We start from the raw sequence: 18,085 nt of genomic DNA, 5'->3' as shown, positions 1-18,085 counted from the left end.
GTGAATGTATTTTATACATTTAAAAATTGAGCTCAATATGACAATTTAAGATAATCCACACATGTGCAGTTTATTACCAGTCAATATGGTCACCTTATTTACACAGAGTTGTAGACCCAGTCTGTATTATTCATCTTGCTTTTTTTCATAACACAATTTTCAGTAAAAATTCATTGTAAGTAAAAAAAGCTAGTGAAATACCTATCTGCAGCCAAGAAATTAAAATACTGGTCTAAGCTTCAATACACTACCAGGCATATCCCATGGCGTGCTAGCAGGTAACTGCAGATATAAGTCTTCTAAATTCTACAGTAAGCGAGAAGTGAACAGAAATGGGTGGGGGTGGAGAGTGACTTTAATGGACCGTCTGTAGCTTTGATACAGACTGCCTAGGTCTCACCTCAATCTGAAAATGGTACCGGCTACATCAGGTTAGCAACGTTCAAGTTTATCATGAAGTAAGCTGAAATCCTTACTGGACTAGAAGTCAGGAGACTCAGTGGTTGTGGCTGTATCATTTAATAGCTATGTGATCCTAGCTCAATTTCTCTAAACTTCAGTTAATTATATTAACTGCTTCCTCAAAAGGTTGCTGTTAAAAAAAAAAAAAAAAAGTATAGCATATGAATAAAAAATACTTGTTTAAGGGACGCCTTGGTGGCTCAGTCTTTAAACATCTGCCTTCGGTTCAAGTCATGATCCCAGGGTCCTGGGATCAAGCCCCGCATCGGGCTCCCTGCTCAGCAGGAAGCCTGCTTCTCCCTCTCCCACTCCCCCGCTTGTGTTCCCCCTCTCGCTGTGTCTGTAAAATAAATAAATAAAATCTTAAAAAAAAATACTTAAGTGTTGCTTCAGAATAGAGCTAAAATTAAGTTGCCAATTGCCAGAAACACAAAAATACCAGCGTAATTTAAAACTAGGTACAAGCTAGGCACTTGGTACATCCTAAACCATTTACTAAGAACTCTAAAAAGGCAGGCTAAATCCAATCTCTCTCCCACAGAAGAAATCTTTCCCCTCCCCCAGAACACCCATTCTCCTCTGGGTAGCATATACTATTTATCTTCTTTGCTGAATTCACTGGTCCTTAAAGGTTACTTTAGGCAAGGATTTCTTTTAACATAAATAAAAAGTCCATTAGCAAAACAAGTCCTCCAGACAGGATACTCATTGTCTGGTCCTGATTTCTGGGTGCCACATTAATAATGCGCACAGACCAGCTCTTGGCCATCTATTTTAAAACTTGCACAGCCTTTCCTGTGTTCTTGATTCTCCCTTTCCCTCCCTCCAATGCTACTCTATGTGCTAGTGTTCACCTTCAGTGATGGCCCTCATCTTAAAGGTATACTCCATTTCAGTGGTTCTCAAAGGGTCAGCTTTTTGAATGCACCAAAACAAATTCCATTAAGTCATAATATTAATCAAATTCCATGATATACAACCAAGATTTAGTTTTTCTTAACGTTTAAAACACAACTTCATTTCCAAGAAGTCAACTACATTCAGTTTAGCTCTCCAAATCTCTTTCAAGCAACAGCACAAACAGGAAAAGTTGAGGATATTTTATGAAAGGAGTTAACTTAGGCATATCTAAGTGAGACTTAATACTTAGGCAGTAAAGTGAAATTGTAGCCTGGACATTCTCTAAAGGTTGTTATATAAGGACTGATGTAAACCTGTGCCCAGAAAGCAGACATTCTAGGCCTGAGGATACATATTTATTTTAAACAACCTTTAACAATTTAGGCGGACATTCAACTATGCACTAAGGGAAAGAGAAAAGATAAAGGTTATTAAAAAAAAAAAATCAATTCAAAGGTAGGTGTAAGAAAGAGTACAGTTGAAACTTTCAGTTAAGTTTAGCATCACAAATCTTTGTGGTCAAACCCCTTTCATTTCTTCTATTAATAATGAAAAATACTTAAGATCTTCAGCCTAATATTTCAGTTCATGAGACTAAGTCTCTATGTATTTAACTGGGAACCTTAGGTTAGCAATCATAGACCTCCAAGGCAACTGCTGCCAAAAAGTCTAAAGTCACAACGATATGTACCTCAATTTCCTATAGCTGCAGTCCTTACAGAAAGGGAAATTTTCCTCTAGCATCAGGATCCTCAATACTTAAAAACATCAGACCAACCCATCCAGTCTTACTTACCTGCTGAATGGCCACGTTCTTAACAGTTTTTTGAGCAACGTACCAGGCACTGTTTTAAATATTTTATACATATTAATTTTCTCAATCCTTAAAACCATAATAACGGTATTACCCCCCACTTTAGAGGTGAAGACACTGAGGCACAGAACAATTAGTTAGCCCTAGAGATGGTGACGATCAAATTTTTTAAAAGGAAAAAAAAATCTGTCTCCCGAGCACCCTCACCCTCAGAAAAAAGAGAATTCCTTTTAGAAACCCAACAGTAACTCTCAGTCTGATAGAGCTTTATCGAATTTCCACGATCAAGTAACCATTTCTCAGATTTATAAATTCCCATAGTTCTAATAAACTAAATTTACATATGGTATGAAAACATCCTATTAAGCCTACTCATAGCCTTTTAGCCTTTGTAACTATTTTCTAGATTTTAACTTTGCTGTTCCTTTCGTTATCTTTTGTCTAATTCTCAGGTAAACCCCAAATCTGAAATTTTTTCCTGGGACACCTGGGTGGCTCAGTCGGTTAAGCGTCTGCCTTTGGCTCAGGTCATGATCCCAGGGTCCTGGGACTGAGTCCCGCATGGGGCTCCTGCACTGTGTGCTCTCTCTCTGACAAAATCTTTGAAATTATTTTTCCTTTTTTAATCCATTTTATCAACAGTTTACATGAAACAATGTGCACCCATTTTGACAAATGTATACACCTGCATAACCCCTTCTATTAGCTTAAGTTCCCTCATGTCGCTTTTGCAGTAAATCCCCAAATCCACTTCAGCTAACCATTGAGCTGTCACTATAGATGAGACTTTTGTAGAAGTGAAATAATTTTAAAGGATAACCCAGGACCAAACTAAAACAGTTGACAAATAATGAAAAACATGAATAAAAACATTGGAAAGTGCATCATGCTCTAAGCACAGAATGCTTGTGAAATGGTTTTATCATTAAAATTCAACTCTCACTTCAAAAGTAGCCATAGTTTGGTTCACCAATCCCTATTTGACTCACATAAGGACTCTGATGGAAAAATAAAATTCATTTGCTCTACTGGCAGTACCTAACAAAAAGAATGAAGAGACAAACACACCCAAACCACTAAAATAGATGTAGTACATGTAACATTATTTGATTTCCTTAATTATACTGAGCATTGCAATTGTTAAACCAACACGAAAAAAAGACAGCGGACATAAGTGAGATCTCAGTTTATCTTTTTGGATGGTCCCTAAAGGTTTTGATGCTCCCATAATTCCTAGCTCAGAACAGGTGCTCACAACAGGTAGACAAAGGAGTTCACAACTCTTAAGAAAGGGGAGTTTTGGGGTTTTTTTTTAAAGATTTTATTTTTCGACAGAGAGGGAGATAGCGAGAGAAGGAACACAAGCAGGGGGAGTGGGAGAGGGAGAAGCAGGCTTCCCACCGAGCAGGGAGCCCAACGCGGGGCTCAATCCCAGAACCCTGGGATCATGACCAGAGCCAAAGGCAGACGCTTAACGACTGAGCCACCCAGGCGCCCCAAGAATGGGGAGTTCTTAAGCTTAGGATGTGACAGCAATGAACTCCTTCAAAGTGTTGAAAAAGATGGTCCATCGTTCACATTCTTAAAAGGTGCCCCAAAACAGGATACAAAAGTAACTCACATATAAATGCAAAGCTCAACTGTCAGTTACTGCTAAAAACTAAAAGTTATGCCCAGGAAAAACTAATTACCTCTAAAGAATCTGCAAAACATAAAGATCTTCAAGAGAGAAATTTTCTAGCACTTTCTGAGCCAACAAATCCTTTGTTCAAATGAAATGTCACTTGGAAGCCCAAGATTTCCAACAACTGAAAAGGCTGAAGTAGGTGGTTATGGGTAGGCTGATTATTTCTCTCCTATCCCCAATATTATACCCCAATCTCACTGAAAGAGTCCTAAAAAGTAGTTCATAATCATACCTCCAGGAGCCTTTGCCTAATTTTAACATGTTAGCAAAAAATATTTTAAAGCGCCACTATCTCAAAAAGGTTTATGTTCTACATTTCTGCCTCAAGGCACTAAAGAAATATTTTGCTAGTTTTCCAAGAAGCATTTAAAGTTACTTGGTGATGTTAAACCAAAAATCTAGGACATATACAGCATGTCCTATGGAACCAGAATGAAAATATAAGTGTGTATGTGTTGTGGGTGAACAGTTTATATTGTATACCAGATCTACCAAGTTAATCCACCTCAATTTTAAATACCACAGGGATTTTCCAGACATCTCTCCATCAAGCCACTCCAACCCAGGCAATGCCAAACTTTACCCCAACGTTCCAATCCTGGGTGTTAATTTTCAACAGACACCGCACCGTTTTTTATGGCTTATAAATCAGAAATGGGACTGATTTACTGGCTCTAACACATTATGACCCACTATGTATACTTTGGTGTTGCTAGACATTTAATTGTTTACATTAAACTTCAGAAAAATCTGTGTAAATCTTAGATTTCCAAAAGGAGCAAATTCACTTTCCATAAAAGCTCTGAAGTTTTTACCAACAGATAGTAGGAAGTATTCTCTACTTACAAGCCTTTACGCCATGTTCACAACCAAACACCTTACCAATGTATGGTGAAAGCAAGCTCAGCTTACTTCACACTAATACAATTGCTGTAATCACAATACTACTTTTGTAAGTGATTTCCTCTTAGATATTGTAGCTGGGAAGAAAAAAGTGTTTAACATTCCTTATTCACACCTTCATATTGGTGCTTTCTGATAACACATTTTTTTTTTTTAACGAAGAGCTGCCAAAGAAACAAAAGGCTCCAAAGAACTGCACCCTGCTCCCTGGAGCCTTCCATGAGGCCGCTGAGTCCTCATGTTCACTGACAGGGTAGCTCCAAGAGTAGTTGCTGCAGCAGCTGGGCACTTGCCTTGTTACACACCTGCTACAAAGGCTTCTATAGTTGGTTGTACTTCAGAAGAAACTGATACATCTCTCAAATAATCACAAGATAATTCTGGCAGCAACAGCCCACTTGACACCAAGCTGGATGAATATGAGTCTTGGATTTCTGAAGTGAAGACCTCCCTGGAAGTAGAACAGGGAGAGCTGAAAGGTTGAGAGTACTGTTTCAGATACATGTAAGCAGGAAACCCAACCTTAATATATCAACCACTTTTCTAAAAGGACGTTTACTCATTAAAGAATGAGAACTTCAGATATTTTGAAATTACAACCACTACTGTAAAGAAGCCTAAGAGCACTTTTTGTTTTTTAACATATGATTTGAGGACTTAAAACTCAGCTCACAGCTTTAACAATAGACACAATGCTGTCGAAGTCACCTCTGCATTCTACCTCTGACCGAAATGTTACTTACCACATAGAATACCTTTAGGAATAACTGGGCAAAAGAACATTAGAAGAGGATTCTCAAAGATGACTTTGCCATTATAGATGTGAGGTCTGAAGAAGGTTCGAACCACCAGAACAGTGACAGGAAGCTACATACTGGAAATGGCAGGAAGTCCAATAAATTGTGCGATGACTGTTAAGACCATATGGATTTTTGCCATACCGGACTAAAAATAAGTGATGGATAACAACAACAACCTACACTGAGTACTTAGGATAATCAGGACAGAGCTTGCTTCAATCAACAGTAAGTGGAAAACCAGTAATGGCAATAAACACCCTTAAAGTTACTTTTCAGGTGATGAGGTTAAAAAAAAAAAAAAAGAAAAAGAACACCCTGATTAACCCTAGAGGAAGAACATTAAAGGTTTACTGCTGAAGAATTATTTTAAAAGACAAGAGCAGGGCGCCTAGGTGGCTTAGGTGGTTAAGTGACTGCCTTCGGCTCAGGTCATGATCCTGGAGTCCCGGGATTGAGTCCCACATCGGGCTTCCCGCTCAGCGGGGAGTCGCTTCTCCCTCTGACCCTTCCCCCTCTCATGTGCTCTTCTCTCTTTCTCGCTCTCTCAAATAAATAAATAAAATCTTTAAAAAAAAAAAAAAAAAAAGACAAGAGCAAGAATAGGAGATACATCTGGGTGGGGAAAAAACCCTAAAGGAAATGAGCCCAATAGGCTGCCCCATGAAAAGTCTCAAGATTCTAAAAATACATCTTAATGAGAAAACAAAACATAGGATTTTAATACCAATATACTTTTACATATGGAGCCAACAAGATTAGGCTCCCTTTAAAAAAATCTGTCTTGACTATTTGATGTGAAGGCTAGTTTTTTCTGGAAGAAGTATATGTACTTCACGCAAGTAAAAATACTTAAATCCCTTTTGGTAATTAAGATGCAGTAACATTAAAGATAACTACTGTAATACAACATGAACAGGATATCTATAGCTGTATTAAGCTTTCTGAGCTTTCCTGGTGTAGTATAGGGAATAACTCTTTAAACAAATTACTATTTAAACCAATTACTATTTTGATTACCTTATAGGGCAGATCTGTCACCTCTCCAATTAGAAAGATTAAACACACGTGCAATACAATGACTGCAGCAAATACAAGGTTAAAAAATAGAATACCTTAGAAACCCTATACATCTTTCCTACGTGGCAGTGGTTGCATGTCCCCTAGAATAAGCATGTTCCTGCTTTTCTAATAATCATTTCCTTTTTAGTAATAGTTTTATTGTTCTTTATGCCCCTAAAACATTGGCTTTACTGGTTCTGAACTATAAATAGCATCCCTGTTATTTTTCTACCATGACTGACTTTTGTTCAACTTTATAGGCTTCATTCACCCATGCAGATAGATATGACCAGGGTCCATTAATTTTCATTGCTGTGTAGTATTCTGTGTAGATATTCCATTTATTTATCTGACCTGGATCCATGGGTTACTTCCCACATTACTTATAATATTATTTACGACATAACTTTTATTATTTATGTACCTAAGAGGCAGTGCCATTCAAACTATGGCCTGCAAACTAGCTGATTCAGAAGTTAAGAACCAAGCAGTACAATGCTTTACATTGTGGTACAAGAGCCTAGCTTGCTGACTGGCAGTTTAGGTAGCACTGGTCCACGGCTACATAGAACTGTTAGGTTTTTAGTGAAAAATGGTCTTCAACTCTTTTGCTCATTTTTCCTTTTTTGGCTTTTTCTTTCTTTCTTTTTTTTTTTTTTTTACTTGTGGGAGCTCTTCATGAATTTAGGATAACAATACCTCATTTTGAGAATTATTTGGGGATCGTTTTTGTTACAGTGTCCACGTTGAACATAAGACCCCTTCCTGGGGTGCCTGGGTGGCTCAGTCGTTAAGCGTCTGCCTTCGGCCCAGGTCATGATTCCAGGTCCTGGGATCGAGCCCCGCATCGGGCTCCCTGCTCTGTTGGAAGCCTGCTTCTCCCTCTCCCACTCCCCCTGCTTTTGTCCCTGCTCTCTCTCTCTCTCTGTCAATTAAAAAAAAAAAAAAAAGACCCCTTCCTACTTTTGGTCATGCCAAATAGAGTATGTTGACCATACTGAACTTAGATGATACAATACTTATTTAGGAGCTCTTTATAAACTGGGCCCAAGAGGATCCTTACAGCAAAAAGCAAGAAATAGATGAAAAGTCATACATTCAAATAAACCTAATATTGTCTGCATAGGCACATAAATCATAGTAGGGAGTTTTAACCTTAAAAAAAAAAAAAAAAAAAGAATTCAGCCAAAATATAAAACTGAAAAGCCCCTACAAGTTAAAGAAGTTTTTTAATTAAATATAAGGAGAAAGAAGAGAACGTGTAACTTATGATTCTTACTAATCAATGTTATTAAGATTACTACGGCTACTTATGTTCCCAGTAACAATATCTTACAGCAATGCTGTCCAAGAATTTTCTGTGATAATTGAAACTTTATCACTGCCCAAAACAATAGCCATTAGCCACATATAGCTCCCCAGCACTCACAATGTGGCTCATGCAACTGAGAAGTGAATTTTAAATTTTTATTTAGTTTTAACTTTAAAAATTTAAATAGCTGCCTGGCTAGTGGCTACTATACTGAACACAGCAGTGCTTAGAGGATGCTATTTTCCTAACAAATTTTAAATTTCTAAGGATCAGGTCCACACACACAGATTAAAAACTGCCCCACCTCCAAATAACTTTGTTCAAGGTAACAAAGATCAATTCACAAGTTTACAAAGTTAGACTGTAGGGGCACAAAAAATAACAAACTCCATAGTAAGTTTAGAAAAGATGTTTAAAATGTGTGTTTACATAAGACAATGAAAAAAAGGCAAAAAGTTCAGAGAGCAGCATTTGAAAATAATTTATCTTGGGTCCTTCTCCAAGTCAATTAGTTACAGCCTTTTAAGACCTCATGGTGGCTAAGTATGGCCCAGGCAGGCTGAACATCAGTCTAATCCTTGTAACTCAGTATGCTGTACAAATATTTTCTATTCATGCCGTAATGTTCTTCAAATTATTCATTGGAATAGAGAAAAGGATGGCTAAATCTCTGCTTCAGTTAGCTTGTGACAAATTGCTTAAGTGTGCAAGGATGACCCTGGAATGGAGGTGAAGGACAAAAATAATACCGGTTTCCTAAGCCTTACCAATGTGAGAGCACTTCACTTGCGACAGCCTCCTTAGGCTTCTCTGAACAATGGCCAGCGTAGAACAGCCTTCTATTTACCTAGATTTTATAGTTTACAAGGTACAAATACCTCATTCACTCCTAATTGGAATTAAGTGTCTCAAAATTTCGGGGGGAGAGGGGGTCTCAAAAACACTGAAAATAAGACTACACAAGGGAGTGTAATGGAACACAAAACTTGGTAGCCATTATTAATCCTCCTGGCTCAACTATCTTTTGTAATAAATGCAAGAACCATTTTATCCCCTTTAAAAATTGGTCTATACTGCTTTCCAATCTTTTTGGCCCTCCCAGAAAAGATTCTAAATTTGCCCCCCCAAAAAAAGCCATGCTCCCCAAACACTGTTATTCATTAACATATCTTCACCTTGTGCTTGTACAGAGTACTTTCCTAATTTACACCAGCAGTGAGGAACCATCAAATACTATTTTACATATGCCAGGGGATACACATACTTTAAAAATGGTGTATTTCAAGGATAGCAGTTTTATTCAGTTTTGTTTTGTTTTGTTTTGTTTTTTTGTCAAAGAGCACCAACAACCATTAATGAATGTTCTGTTGAATTTGTTTGCACAGACTCTGTAAATTATCCAAACAATTTTCTCCATAGTAAATCAAAAACCTGACCTGACTACTGACAACAGCAAAACATGAGAAAACAATACTAGTAAATTCATACAGAACATTTTTTTCCCTAGTTAAAATAATTCCAATTTAGTTAGGGCAGGTCCTATTAAGGCATATGTAAATATCACCAATCAGGAGACAAAACAGGAATATTTAAAATGATGATTTTTTTTTTTTAAAGATTTTATTTATTTATTTGAGAGAGAGAGAATAAGAGAGAGGAACACCTGAGAGGGGATAGGGTCAGAGGACGAAGCAGACTCCCTGCCGAGCAGGAAGCCCGATGCGGGATTTGATCCAGGGACTCCAGGATCATGACCTGAGCCGAAGGCAGTCGCTTAACCAACTGAGCCACCCAGGCGCCCTAAAATGATGATTCTTATGAAGTTCCTACATGAACATGGTCAACTAATGACAACCACATAAAATATTTTAGACAAATTTTAAGAGCCCATTTAAACCACTCTATTAATAGAAACCTATTTCTAGATTTAGATACAACTTATTAAAAAGTATATGGTAATTATTAATCCAATCTGACTTCATCACCAGGTCTGCTAATAAAGCAGTTGAAGAGAATTTAGGGGGCGCCTGGGTGGCTCAGTCATTAATCATCTGCCTTCGGCTCAGGCCATGACCCCAGGGTCCTGGGATCGAGCCCCGCATCAGGCTCCCTGCTCAGCGGGAACCCTGCTTCTCCCTCTCCCACTCCCCCTGCTGGTGTTCCTGCTCTCGCTCGCTCTCTGTCAAATAAATAAAATCTTTAAAAAAAAAAAATAAAGAAGAGAATTTAGTTTTCTGGAAAGGATTATTTAAAATTTTTCCATTAGGCTAATTAATTTATTAGAAAACAGCGATAGCTAAAATAAGTTGAGAATCAGCCCACTGGAAAAAAAACCACACCAGCATAAAGCCATAAGGAACTCTTTTAAAGGCATTCAAAAGCTTTTCCACAATTACAGGACCTTCATTAATCTCAGATACTACAAGTGTTAAATATCTTTATAGTGCTCATAAATTACATCATACACATATTCCAAAGAAAAGTTTTCAAAGAAAAACTCTTATGTAAGCACCTGCCCAAGTTTCCAAATACTTAATAAACTATCTAAAAATTCAGACAGTTACCTGATTTTACCTGAAGGGAAATCCTAGAGTTTAGACCACTTGTACAGAACTAGTGGAGTATTACACCGTTTTCAAATAGAGTTCACATAGCTATATGCTTTGCAATGCCAAGTATTTTCCACAAAGACCAGTGTGTTAAGCCCTTTTAAGGACTTCTGGTTTTCCAAACAGTATTGTTGCTCCACAGGATTTTAATGTTCAGTATAACAAACTCCTACTGATATCTAAGGACATTTCTGGAATGTAGAACTTTCATTTGCCATTTCTACTAATTCTAGTCAAGAACCTTTGGAGTCAGATCTTCTCTGAATTTAAAATTTCTCAGATTTTAGAAAAGTACTATAGTACACATACTTTATATAACATTCTCCAGGAGGCCAAGCTAACACCCTGTAATAACATTTCTGCAACAAAATTTAGGAATATTGGCACTAACTGGGATAAGATAAAAATAGCATCAGCTGAAGGTTTTGTTCCCAAATCAGTTTAGGTTTCTTCAAGAAGGCTATAAAATTTTAAGTAACTTTTAGACTTTAGAATTATATGCATAAAGGATTGTGGACCTGTAGCTTTGTAGCAAAGCTTCCAGTACTAAAGTTTTGTTCAACAGAATAATATACATTGTACCTGGACATAATAAATCAGTTACTCTGGCTGCCAGAACCGGCAGAATAAGTATCTTTAGGATATTCTACCTGTGCTCATCCAACCCCAAAAGAGGAGTAAACTATGAACTTTCCCAGTACTACGTTAATTATTTTAAATAAAAACTACTTTCCCAGATTTGGCAGAATCATTTATTAACCTATCAGTTCACTGATACAAGTTTAAGAGGAAACATCACTAGAAATATTAAATATAATGCAGTTATATTTACATTAAAGAGGTTTCAATTAAAAGCCTGTCTTTTAATATGATCTTCCTTAAATCATGAAGCTTGTTCTTGAATTTCCATTTTAGAATCTATTCATGACTGTGAGGTCAACTAGACCCCACCCCAGAAAAGTTAAATGTCCAAGCCAATGAGGGGGAAATATCAGATATATTGGAAATAGAACAGAGGACTAACAAAAATCAAGGGATAACAGACTTGGGGCTGAGATGGCAGCAACAGTGCTTCTCTTTAACTATGTATACAAGCCACCTGGTTAAAATGCAGCTTGAGTCAGGTTTGGGTGGGGCTGAGATTCTGTATTTCTGTTACAGATGATGCTATAATCCCAAAACCCACACTACATTAACGAGGGGTGCTTAATACACTCAAAAATGAAAAATCATCGTTATCAGTTCAGGGCTAAAGGAACTGTTCTAGTTATAGCTATGATTTTAAAAATAAGCAGTTTGCTCAAACTCACACAGCTAGGACAAAGCAAGTATGAGAAATCCTCCAGTCGGGTTTCTGTCAGTAGAACTTTCAAGAAATCCTATTATTTAAACTGTTTATTTTACCCTCTCTTTAGCCTTGCAAATGTGTTGAAAAGGTCTGCTTTAACTTACTTTAATTAGATAGAACATACATTTTTATTTGGTAGAATCTAACATCAGACCATAGAAACACTAAATTGATACCCTAAACTTTCCTGAAAATTTCAATTATTACCTCCAAGTCTCTGGACAACTTAGAAACATCCAAATCTCAAAACCTAAATTTCAATAGCAAGAAACCTATATAAAAAAAAAAACAACTATACAAATTTAGCAGCACAAATTCAAAGAACAGTTTACTGTAGAATTATATTTTGCAGTTTTAAGTTCAGTCAAAATTCATCCAAGAAAATCTGTTCAGTAAGTAACATGCTGGGAGACACACATATATCATCTCTCGGTAAGTCCTCTAAAAACCACCAATTTTGCCCCACCAGCTGAGTATCACAGAAAGTCATTTCATAAAACAATTATAAACTCTAGTAATCACATTATACCTGGCAAGATGCTCAAGCTAGAAAAACAAGATTCAGCTCTTCTATCCCATACTGTGGGGTACATAGCGTCAGTGAATGGAATGAAGAAAAGAATCTTTTGCTCTATTTAAATATGTCTCTTTTGGGGCGCCTGGGTGGCTCAGTCGTTAAGCGTCTGCCTTCGGCTCGGGTCATGACCCCAGCGTCCTGGGATCGAGCCCCGTGTCGGGCTCCCTGCTCCTCGGGGAGGCCTGCTTCTCCCTCTCCCACTCCCCCTGCTTGTGTTCCCTCTCTCACTGTCTCTGTCAAATAAATAAAATCTTTAAAAAAATAAATAAATAAATATGTCTCTTTTTTCTGATTAAGCCCAAATATTTAAAAATTCACCAAGTCAAACAGTTGAATGATGGACTAAACCACTGCCTACACCTTAAATTAAAAACAGAAATACAAAAATCTCTCCAACTTATATTAAAACCTGGACTAGTAAGATTTCCTAAAACTTAAGTTTGTGTTCCGTACTTAAATACAGTAATACTTTTTATGTACCCAAAATAAATTAAGTGATCTAATCATTGGTAAACAATGCATACAAAACAATCAGTATACCCATAACTGCCAAGCCTTTAGAGATTTTTAAAAGAGCTTTAAGAGTCACTTCGCTTTAAGAGATAAGTACACTTTCAAGTTTTGAAAAAAACTGAGCAACAAGAACTCTCCTTTACTTCAATCTTACATGACCCCCAGCTTAGATGTGAAAATACTTACATGGACAAGTTAGGAGATGGAACCCCCCTATCATCAGCTAGGTTCCCAAGGTGGCTCAGCGTTGAAGTCGAACTGCTCTCTATACAGCACTTCTCCTAGGCCCTCTGGGTAGTTGTATACTTGGTCAGAAAGTTCGCCCTAAAGAATGAAATAGAAGTAGTAGTAAACAGTCCTAAACTAAAAAAAAAAAAAGTTAGGTTGTGCTTCAAGCAGATTAAATTGACTTAAAGATTAACTGTAGGAATAACTTTCAGTTTTAAAAGTGTTTCATTAGTCACATTACACAAATGATGTTTTCAAAGGGTTTACCAAAGCACTTTTTTCTGTAGTAAAAATTTCCAAGCTGCTATAGTACAAAATTCTCAGAGCCTGATATCATGATCCTCTTACCAACTTGTTTTATCTACTCACTCAGTTTCCAGCCTTCATCTAATTTCATTTTCACTTTTATTTATCCTCCAAAAACCCAAATTTCTAAGTGGCCTAAAATTGAAAATTTGCAAGTACCCTTATCAACCTAATGTATAATGTTCTGGCATGATCTGTAATCTGGAACTACCCAGGACATTTCTCTTACTCTCCAAATTCCAAGTTCTTTACTTAAAAAGTGTAAAATCTTACTACATACCACAAAGAAGATCTATGACTTAGCTGATACATCATGTATGTGAAGTAACACTTGACAGCTGCTTTGTGTATTAGGCAAGTAACTTAAGGTTTACACCTCTCTTCCTTATACCTTAACCTACCTAGACTTAAGTCTACAATCACTAGAACAACATATGAATGTGAAAAGTGCTTAACATGTTACAAAATGTTAAGTTTTAGCAATGGTTATTACCTATTATGGTTTGCTTGGATGGACTTCTCACTTCTAAACTGCTACATCTATACTTCTAATAATTAGGTGATTGCTACTTTAAAGAAGTATAACCTGACAGCATTTGCTAGAAAGGGTGACGAGGAAACCAGAAAAATGATGAAACTAGAAATTAGAATGTTAAGAATCAGAGAAATTTCAGAATTACTCTAGGCATCTCTAAAGCATCTCAAAAAAATAAAAATTAAAAAATAAATAAAGCATCTCTCGTCTCCACCAGGATAGAAGCATCCTTGTGGTTCTTTCAACCTACTAGGAGAATCTGCTCACACACTCACATGAGTCAAGAACCCATACCAACATGTAACAGTGATTATAACCTTACATTAGATTCCAAATGATATACTCCAACAAAACAAAGATTGATTCTTCCCACACCAAGATAATTTTAAAAATAAACTAAAAGCTGACTCATGCTGGAGACAGAGATAGAGTTCATTCTCAATTATCCTAACGAATTATCCTGGGTGAGACACTCTCATCGCGCCCCCCCCCCCCATGTATCCACACAGCTATTCTGCTTAATGCAACCCAAGAGCAGTGATGTAAAATGTTAAGGATATTAAACTTCAGACATTCAAAAATGTTCTTCAGCATGATCTCTAAAACATTTCCACCTAACAAAAAGATACTAGTAGGAAATGAAGGTCCTAAAATATGAAAGGCACACCTTAGTAAAATAAAAGGGGTACACAGGGTAAGAGGGCCATTTACATACAGGATAAATAGAATATTTGTACAGTTAAAATAAACCATAAAGGAAATTAAATGAAAATGTGGAGAAAAAGAGGTACAGGAAAAGATAAATCTCATTTAGAATGGAATGTGTAAATCAGTTGGATCACGAACAACATTGCAATCTAGTTCTTTTAACTGAAGAGAATGTCTCATATCTAGGTGAACAAGCATAGGGAGAACTAGTCTTGACTGGTCAGCAGGTCACTAACACACACACACCCACACCCTCCCATTACTTTTACAGTAACTATCCCGAAGCCTAGAAGCCCCAAATCATCAGTATTTCTCTGAATGACACATATCGATTGCCTTTACCAATGACTTTGAAAGTTGCCATGTGGTGTTCTTTCCAAAACCCCCAAACTCCACCCTAATTATGAGAAAAACATCGGACAAGCCAAATTGGGGGACATTCTACTGAATATCTGGCCAATACTTCTCTAGGCTGTCAAAAGGACATGACAAACAAGGTTAAGAAACTGTCATAGATCAGAGAGAAATGGGGAAGACATGACAACTGAACGTAATGTGGTACCTTGGATTATCCTGGAACAGAAAAAGGACATTAAAAACTGATGAAATTCAAATAAAGTCTGCAGTTTAGTTAAAAGTAATGCATCAAAGTCACTTTTAGTTTTGACAAATATACCACAGTAAGATGCTAATAATAATGTGAACTGGGTGAGAAGTATGCAGCTCTGTACCTTTGCAACTTTTCTATAAATCTAAAATTATTCCAAAAGTTTATTTTATAAAATCAGGCAAAATATTCACATAATGGACTACCATTGAGGAATATAAGTAACCACCTACTGATATATGTACCACGGAAGAGTATCAAAAACCTGCTGAGTTAAAGCCTTTTACACAAAATAATGCTAAACAGTGTAATTCCATTTACATGGGAGTTCTAGAGTAGACAGAACTAATCTATGGTTTAAAAAAAATCAGAATCCTGGTTGCCTCTGGAGAGTGGGGGGATGGCATTTGAAGGCACAAAAGAGAAGTTTCTGGGGTGAGGGCAATGTTCTACTTCTTGACAGGTCTGGATTACACAACTCTTTTTTTGGTCAAAACTCATAAAATGGTAAGACTTAAATCTGTGCACTTTACCGTTACGTGAATTTTATCCAAAGTTTTTTTTTGTTTTTTTTTTTAAGGAATAAACAGTATTAAACTATGATATGTTCTTATGAACTGAAGTTAAGAGGGGTGAAGTGTTTCTGGCGTCTCCAACTTTGAAATACATGGAACAATGAGATGGATTGATGAAAGGATAGGATGGCAAATAAAGCAAAGTGTTAAATGCATCTAGGAGAGGGTACAATTCTTTCGCCTTCTCTGTATGTTTGAAAATGTATGAATTAAACCAGAGTGGCAAAAGAGTAGGCACTGATTACTTGATTACTGCACCTACTATATCACATTTAATCATTAGGAGCCTATCTTTCCCACTAAATGTAAACTCCTCAGGGCTCCTTTGTCTTCATGACCAGCATCTGCACTCACATATTTGTAAAAAATTAAAAGATTAGGACCTTGCCCGACAATCATTAGCCATATTTCTGCCAGGTTCGTCCCATCAACTCTTCCCCATCACAGAGCACTTCTCTCTCCCCTAAGAGTCCTTAGGTTCCCACCCAAGCTGGGGGCTTAAAGGTGGAAACACCACGGAACAGAAAACATCTTAACAGATCCAAGATGCCACCACAAAACTCAGTTAAATATGAACATCAGGTTTCCGAGTCAGCAGTGTAGCCCAAGAAACATACACGCTCATGAAATATTCTGGGCAAGAGTTAAAAACGTCACCATCATTCCTTTTGGCAGTCAAAATAGTACTTGATAAGCCACCCAAGCCTACCGTTCTCCCTCTCACTCCCCAGGAATCGTGGCGCGGACGGGAAAACGAAGCCATGGTGACTAATCCTCAGGCTCCAAGAGGTGACTGAGGTTGAGTGAACGCGACTTGGCCCAATCAGGAGCGCCGCAGGGGGCGGAGCGGCAGCCCCGAGGCTTCCAGAAGGGGCCAAAGGCCTCTCCCTCGCTACCTGACACCGGGGCTTCCCTGCCTCCGGGCCCCGAGTGGCGTCAACTTTCCTCCACCAGAGGGGGGCCGCACTCCCCGCACCCCCAAGAACCCGTCCTCCTCCGGCAGCTGTCAGAGGAGGTCGCCGCCAGGCCCGCCCCGCTCCATTCATAAGGCCCCGGCCGTTGCAGCCCTTCGCGCCGCCTGCGGGAATACCGGAGGCGATGGTGCGACCGGGCTCCTGGCCGGGGCTGCGGGACCAAGGCCCCTCAAGGCTGCAGCCCGGCCCCCTCCCCGGAAACAGCAATGCACCACGGGAGAGGGGTGGGGGCCGCACGCCGCCAGGAGACGACGCCGACCCCCGGCGGAGACCCCCGCGAGCGCCCCCACACGCACACGCCCCCTCGCTTTAACCGCGGCGGTCCTGCTCCGTCGAGCCGCAGGCGGCCGCCTGAGGGCCCCGAAGCGCGCCCGCCACCCCAGCCCGCCGCCGCGGAGGGACCGACCGCCGCCACACACACACCGCCGTCCGCCATGTTCGAGGCAGCCGGCCGCGGGGCGCTGCGGGGCCCAGCCGGTAGGCACCCGGCAGCTCCCCGAGGCCGGCCCCGCGCCCCCGCGCCCCTCGGGGTCGGTACTCACGTGAGATAACGGCCCAAAGAGTCGGGTAAAGCGTCTTCTCTTTTTCGGCGGAATTTTTAAAGAGGGATGTGGTTACCTTGAGCAGAAATACCCAAGGCGGCCTGGGCCATAGGCTGCGGGGACGACGTGGGGGAAAAAGCGCGGCACCGACACCAGCTGTGCAGCAGTGGCGGCGGCGGCCGGAGGGAGAAATAGAACAGCGCAGGTAAAAGAATGGCGAGGGCTGGGTGGGGAGAGGATTCGGCCTCCTCACACTGCAGAGCCGAAGAACGAGAAAGGATGAGAAGAGGCGAGGAGAAAAAAAAAGAAACACTGCAGCCGAGCGAAAAGCCAGAGAGTGTGGGAAGGCGGCGCCGGGGACGCCAGTATTTATAGTGAGGGGGCGTGGTCTGATGACGTCACAGCCGGCCGGGCCGCCGCGCGAGCGGGGCGGAGCCGGGCTGCGGCCCGGGGCGAAGGGAGGGAGCGGAAGAGAAAGGCGTGAGACGAGGACTGGGGAGGCTGAGGGGGACGGGGGGCGAAAGGGGGCGGGGCAGGACGGCCGACCCCGGGTGCAGGTGCCGACCGCCTGGTGGTGGCTTCCCGCTCTCCCGCGGGCGGTAGCTCCTCCGCCCGCAGAGCTCCTG

At 39.7% G+C, this 18,085-nt stretch overlaps 1 protein-coding gene across 5 annotated transcripts in view; it reads right to left on the bottom strand.

The window, feature by feature from the left end:
- Nucleotides 1-17,808, bottom strand: part of AZIN1 (antizyme inhibitor 1) — a 31,734-nt gene extending 13,926 nt beyond the window's left edge. Inside the window, exons 1-3 of one of the 5 annotated variants that reach the window (XM_045896129.2) lie at nucleotides 17,460-17,808; nucleotides 13,171-13,308; nucleotides 5,072-5,238 (exon numbers count right to left, since the gene is read on the bottom strand). The gene's annotated coding sequence lies outside the window, so the exon portion shown is untranslated. Of the gene's footprint in view, nucleotides 1-5,059; nucleotides 5,239-13,170; nucleotides 13,309-17,459 lie in introns of all 5 variants that reach the window. The other 4 variants (XM_064588020.1, XM_045896128.2, XM_045896131.2 and 1 more) reach the window with 4 other exon arrangements.
- Between the last annotated feature and the right edge of the window lie 277 nt (nucleotides 17,809-18,085).

The sequence above is a fragment of the Mirounga angustirostris genome, unplaced genomic scaffold (genome assembly GCF_029215605.1).
Source record: "Mirounga angustirostris isolate CCGP_5_RB_7025 unplaced genomic scaffold, mMirAng1.0.hap1 SCAF_4, whole genome shotgun sequence".
Lineage (NCBI taxonomy): Eukaryota > Metazoa > Chordata > Mammalia > Carnivora > Phocidae > Mirounga > Mirounga angustirostris.
The sequence above is the reverse complement of the archived record's forward strand: the minus strand, read 5'-3'. Positions and strand labels throughout refer to the sequence as shown.